We start from the raw sequence: 10,723 nt of genomic DNA on the forward strand, positions 1-10,723 counted from the left end.
CAAATTGACAAACTTCTAACATCCATAAAACTAAAAGAAGAAATCAACAAAAAGAACCCAAACACCTCCACATCTGCATCCCTAACCTCAGACAGAAATAAACTCTGAACCCTCCTACTCTACAAATATGACCTCAACCTACAAAAAACAAAAACACAATTTTACTCCCTAGGTAACCAAGCAAATTCACTATTAACAAAAATTATTAAACAAAGATGTCTTAAGTCTAAAATCTCTTTAATTCAGCACCCGTCAACACACACATCGCTTACAAATCCGCAAGACATAGCTAACGCTTTCGTGACCTATTACCAAACACTGTATAATATCAAGGATGATCCGGACACAACCCAACCAGCACCGGTATCCATACAAAAATTCCTAACCACAACTAAGTTCTCCCAGCTTACTGCTTCACAACTCACTTCTATCTCTATTCCAATCTCTCCCACAAAAATAGAAAAAACTGTAAAAACTTTACCTCCTAATAAATCTCCAGGAAACGACGGCTTCACGAATGAATTCTACAAAACATTTGCCCCTAATCTTACACCACACCTAACCGATCTCTTTAACCATGCCGTTACTACGGGTGAATTCCCCAACGAAATGCTACAATCCATAATTACAACTATTCCAAAACCCGGCAAAGACCCCCAACTTGTCCAGAACTACAGACCGATCTCACTACTAAACACAGACATAAAACTCTATGTCAAAATAATAGCTCAAAGACTACTTCCTCACCTTCCTACATTATTCCACCCAGAACAAGTGGGATTTATCCCTGGTCGCCAAGCACCAGACGCAACCAGAAGACTCATATTCTTCCTCCACAAATTAGAAACCACCAAACAACCCTCTTTATTCTTATCCCTGGATGCTGAAAAAGCATTTGACCAACTACATTGGCAATTTATGAAACACTTCAAAAATTTGGAATTACAGACTGGATGCTTTCTGCAATCCTTTCCCTCTATTCCAACCCATCAGCTAGAGTATTAACAAACGGCACACTCTCACATACCTTCCACATTTCTAACGGCACTAGACAAGGCTGCCCCTTATCCCCCATAATCTTTACCTTACTCATTGAACCCTTAGCTTCAAAACTCAGAGATGACCCAACATTCACAGGAATCACCCACCTTAAAAAAAGAATACAAAATTAGCCTATTTGCAGATGACATCATACTAATGGTAACTAATCCATACAAATCGCTTCAAACGATCCATACACATCTCCAAAGTTACTCGGAAGTATCATATTATAAACTCAATGAACCCAAATCTTCTATCCTAAATCTCCACACGCCCACTAAGATCCCCTTCTTTTGGGAACATTACAGCATCCCTTACCTAGGAATTAAACTCACCACTACGACAGATCAACTATATGCTTCAAATTATTCCTCGAATCCATCCCACAAGAACTTAACAATCTTCGCACGTCAACACTACCGAAACTGGGAAGAGTAGCAACCCTGAAAATGTACATACTACCCAAAATCCTTTACATATTCCGCACACTCCCCATCCCCAATACCTTCTTCTCCAAATTACAATCGGTACTTGCCAAATTCCTCTGGAATTCAAAAAAACCCAGATGTACTACAAATCTCTTAATACGCCCAACATCCAGAGGAGGAGCAGGTCTCCCACATTTAAAATCATACTATAATGCCACTCTCCTAGACCAACTTTATTTTTGGTGGCACCCAACTAACGAAAAATCATGGTCTATCATGAAAACACTCCCACATCTCCCGCTTACATCACGTAACATACTGTTCTTACCACAAGCACCTCAATCCAAAATTCTACCCAAACATCCATGCATTCAAGCCTCCCTACAAGCCTGGCATGATCTCCTAACCTCTAACTCAACAGATACCAAACTTATACCTACACCAATCACCACACTACACTTCATTATCCTATCCCTTCTTTAAAGCTGCTACAGTGGGAAAATCGAGGCATATCTCTTATACAAGACCTCTATACAAATCACAAATTAGACTCCTCAACTCTTCAGGAAAAATGTAACCTCCCCGACAATGAAAATTTCACCTACCTGAGAATAGCTCACTCCCTACAAAAGATAAATGTTCCACATCTTTTGAAACTTCCTACCACTGCGCATCAATTCCTTAACAAAATTCAATAGCCAAGAAAAGGGATTTCAACTTTCTACACATTCATAACCAGCTCACAATTTACCCTACAAACTACCTCTCTATCCAACTGGGAGAAACGTCTCCCGCAACCAATACTACCGCACACATGGGAAAAAACCTTCACCATCACCCACAAAGCATCTAGATGTAGCTCCCATTGGGAATCATACATGAAAATTTTACACCAATGGTATTTAACACCCATTAAATTCTCTTTCTATTACCATCAACACTCATCCGCTTGTTGGAGACAATGCAGAGAAACAGGATCAACTGTCAGGGATCCCGGCTCCGTCTGCCGCAATCGCGGCTCTGTCCCCCGCGCATGCGCATTGGCGGCAGATCACGCCGGGACACAGGAACTAGGTCCCGGCGAGCCGCGGCTGACAGGACGCCGCGCATGCGCAGTAGAAACCGCGGGCGCGCCTCAGGCGTCCAATGACAGCCGGGGGCGCGTCCTAGCCAGCCAATGACAGTGCAGGGCGCACTATTTAAAGATGCCCTGCACTGTCACAAATTGCCGCAAGGTCTATATGTGATCCTGAAATACCTGCTCCTGCTGTGACCCTGTTTTTTGACCCTGACTACGCTGCCTGCCCCTGAGATTGACCCGGCTTTGTTCTGACTATTCTACCCGCTCCTGTGATTGACCCGGCTTTGTTCTGACTATTCTGCCTGCTCCTGCGTTTTGACTCGGCTTATCCTGACTGTTCCTACGGATTGATTTACCTGGCTGACCCTGCGTGTGACCCGACTACTCCTAGCCCGCCGATTCGGTACCCCGCTTACCCCACGGGGCCACTATCCGTACCACCCTGCTGGGGCCGCCATCCTCTTCACAGCTGGCTCTCCTGGTACCTACATACATCCCCGGAGGCCTCCTCGGCCGCTGGTGGCCCGCTCAGAGGTCGTGACCTGGCCCGGGACTGTTTCAAGTCCATCCCCACCATCAGGGGCCCTGGTGAAAGCACAGCCCGGGCTTAGACCCCACGCTCTGGGTAGGTCTACCAGCTGGCAGATGGAGGGCTCCGCCTGGCGGATCCTAACAGTACCTTGCGGCCATGACAGAGCCAGGAAGCGGACCGGCGTCCCTAGAGGATATTTGCCAGCACCTGGCAACTTTGACCCAGGCTTTCCAGAACTTCCACAGTCGCTGCGCCCGACTGGAAGACCGCATGGAGACATTAGCCCCCCAGACTCCCCCTGCTCAGAATTCCCCGTCTGTGGAACCTCCCGCTACCCCGGTATCCGGAGCGGTTGCCACACCCTTAGCTCCTGAACCCCGCGTTCCCCTGCCGGAGCGGTTCCGTGGGGACCGGAGCCGCTTCCGAGCCTTTCGGAACGCTTGCACACTATATTTTGACTTGCAGCCTCGCACATTCTCCTCCGAGACCGTCAGGGTGGGGTTTATAGTCTCTCTCCTTCAGGATGAGCCCCAGGATTGGGCCCACCGTCTGATGGAGAGGCGCGACCCCCATCTTGACTCCGTGACCGAGTTCTTTCAGGCCATGGCCGTTTTGTATGACGACCCTCAGCGGGCTGCTTCCGCAGAGGCTACCCTATACTCTCTGCGACAGGGCCGCCGGGCAGCGGAAGAATACGCGTCCGATTTTAGGCGTAGCATGGGAGACACCAGATGGAACGATGCGGCCTTATGTCACCAGTTCCGCATTGGACTGTCTGAGCCTCTCAAGGACGAACTCGCACGAGTAGGCCTACCTGACTCCCTGGAAAGATTGATCGAATTGGCCATTCAAATTGACCGTAGACTAAGGGAACGTCGACAGGAAAGGAGCGGCCAGGGTCAAAGGGTGGCATGGATTCCATCAAGAGATACAAATCCAGCCCCAGGGAACCATCCGCGAAACACGGAGATGGGAGACAACTCGGAACCCATGCAACTGGGACTGGCCCGTTCCCACTTATCGGTCGAGGAACGCCAGAGGAGGCGCTCACTGAACCTGTGTCTGTACTGCGGGGAAGCTGGTCACCAGGTGCGCTCCTGTCCTGCAAAAACGAGTAAGTCCACGCCCGTTTCTTGTTCCTTACCTGCAGGCAGGGATGATCAGTCTAGTTACCTGGCCATTCCTGTGTCTTTACAGCTCCCCGGAGGAATATTGTCGGTGACCGCGATCGTTGACTCAGGAGCCTGTAGCTGTTTTATTGATCTGACTTTTGCCCACCGGCAAAAAATCCCTCTCCAGACCAAAGAAAGGGGGTTCAACATTTTCTTGGCAGATGGGTCCAGTATAAAATCTGGGGTGGTGGACCAGGAGACACCACCCATTTTCACCACTATGGCAGACCATCACCAGGAGTTCCTCCGTTTGGACGCCATCGCCTCCCCCCTTTTTCCAGTCATTCTGGGGCTCCCTTGGCTGAGGGCCCATAACCCCCAGATTGACTGGGAAAAGGGAACGATTCATTTTCGGTCACCCTATTGTTTGAGTCACTGCCACGTCACAGGACCCATGGTTCCCCGGTTCCTCCTGTGCTTGGACGGAGACACCAATCTATCCCAGGTGATTCCTCCGGCCTATCATGACTTCTTGGACATCTTTAGTAAGCGGGGAGCTGACGTTCTACCTCCACACCGTCCCTACGACTGCCCCATTGACCTCCTACCCGGGTCGGAAATCTCTTTCGGCCGTATCTTCCCCTTGTCCGAAATGGAATCGGGGGTGCTGAGGGAATATATCGACGAAAACCTTCGGAAGGGCTTTATTCGTCCTTCCACATCCCCAGCCGGGGCCGGGTTGTTCTTTGTAGAGAAGAAGGACAAATCGTTACGGCCCTGCATAGACTATCGTGACCTAAATAAAATTACGGTAAAGAATCGTTATCCCTTACCCCTAGTCCCCGAGCTCCTCCAGAGACTGAGATCAGCAACGATATTCACTAAATTAGACCTGCGGGGGGCCTATAACCTTGTTCGTATCAGGGAGGGGGATGAGTGGAAAACGGCGTTCCGTACAAGATTCGGTCACTACGAATATTTGGTGATGCCGTTCGGGCTCTGTAATGCCCCGGCGACTTTTCAGCATTTTATCAATGATGTTTTTCGCGATTTTCTTGATATTTTCGTGGTAGTTTACTTGGATGACATCCTAATTTTTTCCCCCTCACTGGAGGTTCATCGGGGTCACGTGTCACGGGTCTTAGAACGGTTGCGCCAACACGGGCTATACGCTAAGGCTGAAAAGTGCTGTTTTGAACAGCACGAGATCACATTCTTGGGACTGGTTCTCTCTTCCGCGGGGGTCGCGATGGATCCCCAGAAGGTCACGGCGATCTTAGATTGGCCAATACCCGCCGACAAAAAGGGGGTACAGCGCTTCATCGGCTTTGCTAACTTTTACAGAAAATTTGTTAGGAACTTCTCCGGTCTGGTCTCCCCGATCACGCAACTGACGAAACAAGGGGTCCGCTTTAAGTGGACCTCCGAAGCTCAGTCGGCCTTCGATAAGCTCAAGAGACTGTTCACCTCTGCTCCCATTCTCTGCCATCCGGATTCTTCGCTCCCATATGTGTTGGAAGTTGACGCCTCTGAAAACGCGGTAGGAGCGGTTCTGTCCCAAAGGAATGGTACCAAGGAACTACTGCACCCTGTGGCGTTCTTCTCCAGGAAGCTGACACCAGCGGAGCGCAACTATGACATTGGAGATCGGGAGCTCCTGGCCATTAAAACCGCTCTGGAAGAATGGAGGTATTTACTGGAAGGGGCCACTCACCCCATCCTAATATTTACAGATCACAAAAACCTACAATATTTAAGGACGGCAAAACGACTGAGACCACGCCAAGCGAGATGGGCTCTTTTCTTTTCTCGATTCTCATTCCATATAACGTACCGACCCGGTACTAAGAATACCAAACCAGACCCCCTGTCCCGCATGTTTGGGGACCCCGACGACGCTGCGGTACCAGACACCATCCTGCCTTCTGGAAGCTTCCTCGCGCTACAAACGGAACTGCGCTCCCGGCTTCTTGATGCTTCGGTAAGACTACCCGTTCTGTCTGGGTCACCCCTCCAGAGCCACGGTGGCCTGTTTTGGAAGGAAGACCGAATCATGGTCCCAGAAGAGGTGCGAACCTTGGTCCTAGGGCATTGCCACGACCATCCAATGGCAGGTCACTTCGGGGTGACGAAGACTCTAGAACTGCTACGGCGCTCGTTCTGGTGGCCGGACATGATCCAGGATTGTGAGCGTTACGTCCGGACGTGTCCCACCTGTCAAAGGAACAAACCCTCCAGGAGTAGGGCATGGGGATTGTTACGCCCATTACCTATACCCAAGCGGGCCTGGCAAATGATAGCCATGGATTTTGTGGTCGAACTCCCACCATCCCAAGGCCACACAGCGATAATGGTGATCGTCGACCGCTTCTCGAAGATGGCGCATTTCGTGCCCCTGGAGAAGACCCCATCGGCAACAGAAACGGCACGGATCTTCATTCGGGAAGTGGTAAGGCTTCATGGAGTCCCCGAAGACATTGTGTCGGATCGGGGGGTGCAATTCACCTCCAGGTTCTGGAACGCCCTATGTAAAGCGCTGGGAATCAAGCTGTCGCTCTCATCCGCCTACCACCCGCAGACCAACGGTCAAACCGAGAGGACCAACCAAACGCTGGAACAGTATTTACGATGCTACACCTCCTATCTCCAGGATGACTGGCTGACGTTGTTGCCTTCTGCGGAGTTCTCATACAACAACTCAAGTCACTCAGCTACGGGTCAATCGCCATTCTTTTCTAATTACGGGTATCACCCCACATTCCTCCCTGATCTAATGCCTGAAAATCTGGTACCGGCGTCGCAGGACATCTTGAACTTCTTTTCCGTCAACAACAAGACTATTCAGGAAGCCATCGCTAAGGCCCAGGAGGACAGTAAGAAGGCTTTCGACAGAAAGAGAAGAGGAGATTTACTGCTTCAACCAGGAGATCTGGTTTGGCTGGCAACGGCCAACTTGAAGATGCTGTGCCCCTCAAAGAAGCTGGGACCCAAGTACATTGGCCCATTTCCTGTTAAACGAATGGTCAACGAGGTGGCCTACGAACTCGAGCTTCCGCAGACTTTCAAAATACATCCTGTGTTTCATGTATCTCTCCTGAAGCCGTCCAGACCGGATCCCTTCCCAGACCGAGAATCCAGACCTCCCGAGGCAATCGCCATAGGTGACCAGGAGGAATTTGAGGTGGAGGCTATCCTCAGTTGCCGAAGGAGGGGGGGCCAGACTCAGTTCCTGATAAAATGGAAGGGTTATGGTCCTGAGGAGAACTCCTGGGAACCCGCCCGGAACGTTCACGCGCCCAGGCTCATCCGGGAGTTTTTTCGTGCTCACCCGCGGTGGAGAGATCAGTGGGGCTCCCGGAGGGTGCCCGTTGGGGGGGGGCAATGTCAGGGATCCCGGCTCCGTCTGCCGCAATCGCGGCTCTGTCCCCCGCGCATGCGCATTGGCGGCAGATCACGCCGGGACACAGGAACTAGGTCCCGGCGAGCCGCGGCTGACAGGACGCCGCGCATGCGCAGTAGAAACCGCGGGCGCGCCTCAGGCGTCCAATGACAGCCGGGGGCGCGTCCTAGCCAGCCAATGATAGTGCAGGGCGCACTATTTAAAGATGCCCTGCACTGTCACAAATTGCCGCAAGGTCTATATGTGATCCTGAAATACCTGCTCCTGCTGTGACCCTGTTTTTTGACCCTGACTACGCTGCCTGCCCCTGAGATTGACCCGGCTTTGTTCTGACTATTCTACCCGCTCCTGTGATTGACCCGGCTTTGTTCTGACTATTCTGCCTGCTCCTTCGTTTTGACTCGGCTTATCCTGACTGTTCCTACGGATTGATTTACCTGGCTGACCCTGCGTGTGACCCGACTACTCCTAGCCCGCCGATTCGGTACCCCGCTTACCCCACGGGGCCACTATCCGTACCACCCTGCTGGGGCCGCCATCCTCTTCACAGCTGGCTCTCCTGGTACCTACATACATCCCCGGAGGCCTCCTCGGCCGCTGGTGGCCCGCTCAGAGGTCGTGACCTGGCCCGGGACTGTTTCAAGTCCATCCCCACCATCAGGGGCCCTGGTGAAAGCACAGCCCGGGCTTAGACCCCACGCTCTGGGTAGGTCTACCAGCTGGCAGACGGAGGGCTCCGCCTGGCGGATCCTAACATCAACTCTACATATACTTTGGACATGCAAATCTCTGGAGATCAATTGGAAAATGCTGTTCCAATAAGATCTGACAATCACTGAAAACCCAGTAACACCAAACCCTGCTCTCGCACTCCTCCACATTGGAATTGACAAATTCGCTAAAGACTCTCGCACCATCATTAGCCACACATTAGCAGCTGCTAAAACCAACCTTATTAAATTATGGAAATCTTCCAAAATTCCATCTCTCTCTTTCCTTATAACAGACCTTAACTTCCAATGTGATATGTAAAGAACATCAGCCCTCAACAATTCTTCCCACCACAAGTTCAAATACCAATGGTCTCGATGGCTACAGAACCCAAACTGTTCCATAAAATAATTTAAATATATAACACTAAGACCCTATATCCTAGACTGGTGTTTCCGTTACCCCCACCCCTGTTCCTTACCCACTTTATACAACATTTTCACCCATATATGGTTCACACTATACCGAGCATACCTCTCAGGTCAATGCAACTCATGTCTATACTGTCCCCAGCCAAATGGTGGGGAATTTATTTCATACAAAATGTATTGTTGTACTTAACTGTGAACCATATTAATGTACCTTGTTTTATACTAAAAATCTTTCAATAAATATAAAAAAAACCATCCCTAGCGGACTTCCTAAGTCAGTGGCCAGTCCATCACGACGAATGGTCTCTCAACCAAGAGGTATTTTCAAGCATAACTCTCAGGTGGGGCATACCGGAGGCCAATCTTTTTGCTTCCCCGGAGAACAGGAAGGTCAGCCAGTTCTTTTCCCTATATCTGCGAGAGCAGGCCTTGGGGGTGGACGCCGTGACAAGCACGTGGGATGTCAACCTCTCTTATGTATTCCCTTCAGTAAGACTGATCCCAGCGGTCCTGCAGAAGTTTCTGATTGTAAAGATAGCTTTCATTCTTTCTGATAGCACCTTTTTGGCCAAAAAGACCCTGGTTTTCTCTGCTGCAGAGTTTCATCTCAGCTCCCCCATTCCCACTTCCAGAGAGGGAGGATCTGATCTCTCAAGGTCCTGTTCTACATCCTTGGATCAGAACCTTGAAGTTGGCTGCATGGTTTCTGAAAAGCAGCTCTTGAAAGCTCAGGGGTTTTCAGACACTAATAAAAACTTTAGTAAACTGCCGTAAACCAGTAACCAGAGCTATTTATTCAAAGGTCTGGAAGAAATTCAACTCCTGGTTGTTAAGTACATGGCGGGGCCCTCCACATATTCCGCCAGTTTTAGATTTCTTTCTGGAAGGGGCGGATCGGCGGCTCTCGATCAGCACCTTAAAAAGTGCAGGCATCAGCCCTCAGTATTTTTCTTCAGGTCCCCCTGCAGCAGGATCCCTTTGTAATTAAATTTTTCAGGTCTCTCTCCAAGTCCAGACCAGTAAAAGTCAAGTCTTGTCCAGTTTGGGATCTGTCCCTAGTCCTAAAGGCTTTGGTCCTCTGTCCCTCTGAACCTCTGGAAAAATCTAAAAATGTTTGACTTTAAAAACTTTTTTTGGTAGCAATAACGTCAGCCCGTAGGGTAAGTGAGTTACAGGCACTCTCCATTAGGGAGCCCTATCTGGATCTGTTTTGAGCACAACCCTGTCTTCAAAAACAGTCAGGTTTTCTCCCTAAGTTGTCCTCCTTTGATAGATCTCAGGATATAGTCCTACTGACCTTCTGTTCTTCTCCCGGCAGTAGGGAAGAAGAAAGATTGAATTTGCTTGATGTGAAAAGAAGCCTTATGGTCCAACTTAGTAGATCCTGAGAATTTAGAAATTCGGATTCACTTTTTGCAGGAGCAAGGAAAGGTTGTAGGGCATCAAAATCCACCATAGCTAGATGGATTAGGTTAGCTATCACAGACTCTTATTAATTACAGATTCCTTCCCCGTTTGTTAATGCACTCACCCAGATCCTTATCAGCATCCTGGGCAGAGAGAGCCGATGCTTTGCCAGAGGAGATATGCAAGGCGACCACCTGGTCTAGATTCTCTACCTTTGTGAAGCATTATCACCTGGATCTCCTATCAAGTAAACAGCAGGCATTTGGGAGCAAGGTCCTCCAGGCAGTGGCCCCGCCAAAGGGGGTAAGTTCTTGATTATAGTCTCAAGGGCCTGTTCTGGAAGACGCTGGGAGAAAACCAGTTAGGCTTACCGGTAACTCCTTTTATACGCGTCTTCCAGGACAGCCATGATTTCCCACCCTAACAATGTACAAGTAACGTATATTTGGTTACTTAAGTGTTTATGTCTTTCAGTGTCTTCCGATAGTTCTCGGGTAAAAAACTGAAGATGGAGGCCTGAAAGTCCGCCTTTAAGGCGTGGAGATTGTGTTTCCTGACCCAGAGGGAAGAGCTCTACGTC

This window comes from Staurois parvus, unplaced genomic scaffold (assembly GCF_062004578.1).
Source record: "Staurois parvus isolate SC_StPar_1 unplaced genomic scaffold, SC_StPar_1.0 ptg000538l, whole genome shotgun sequence".
Classification (NCBI taxonomy): domain Eukaryota; kingdom Metazoa; phylum Chordata; class Amphibia; order Anura; family Ranidae; genus Staurois; species Staurois parvus.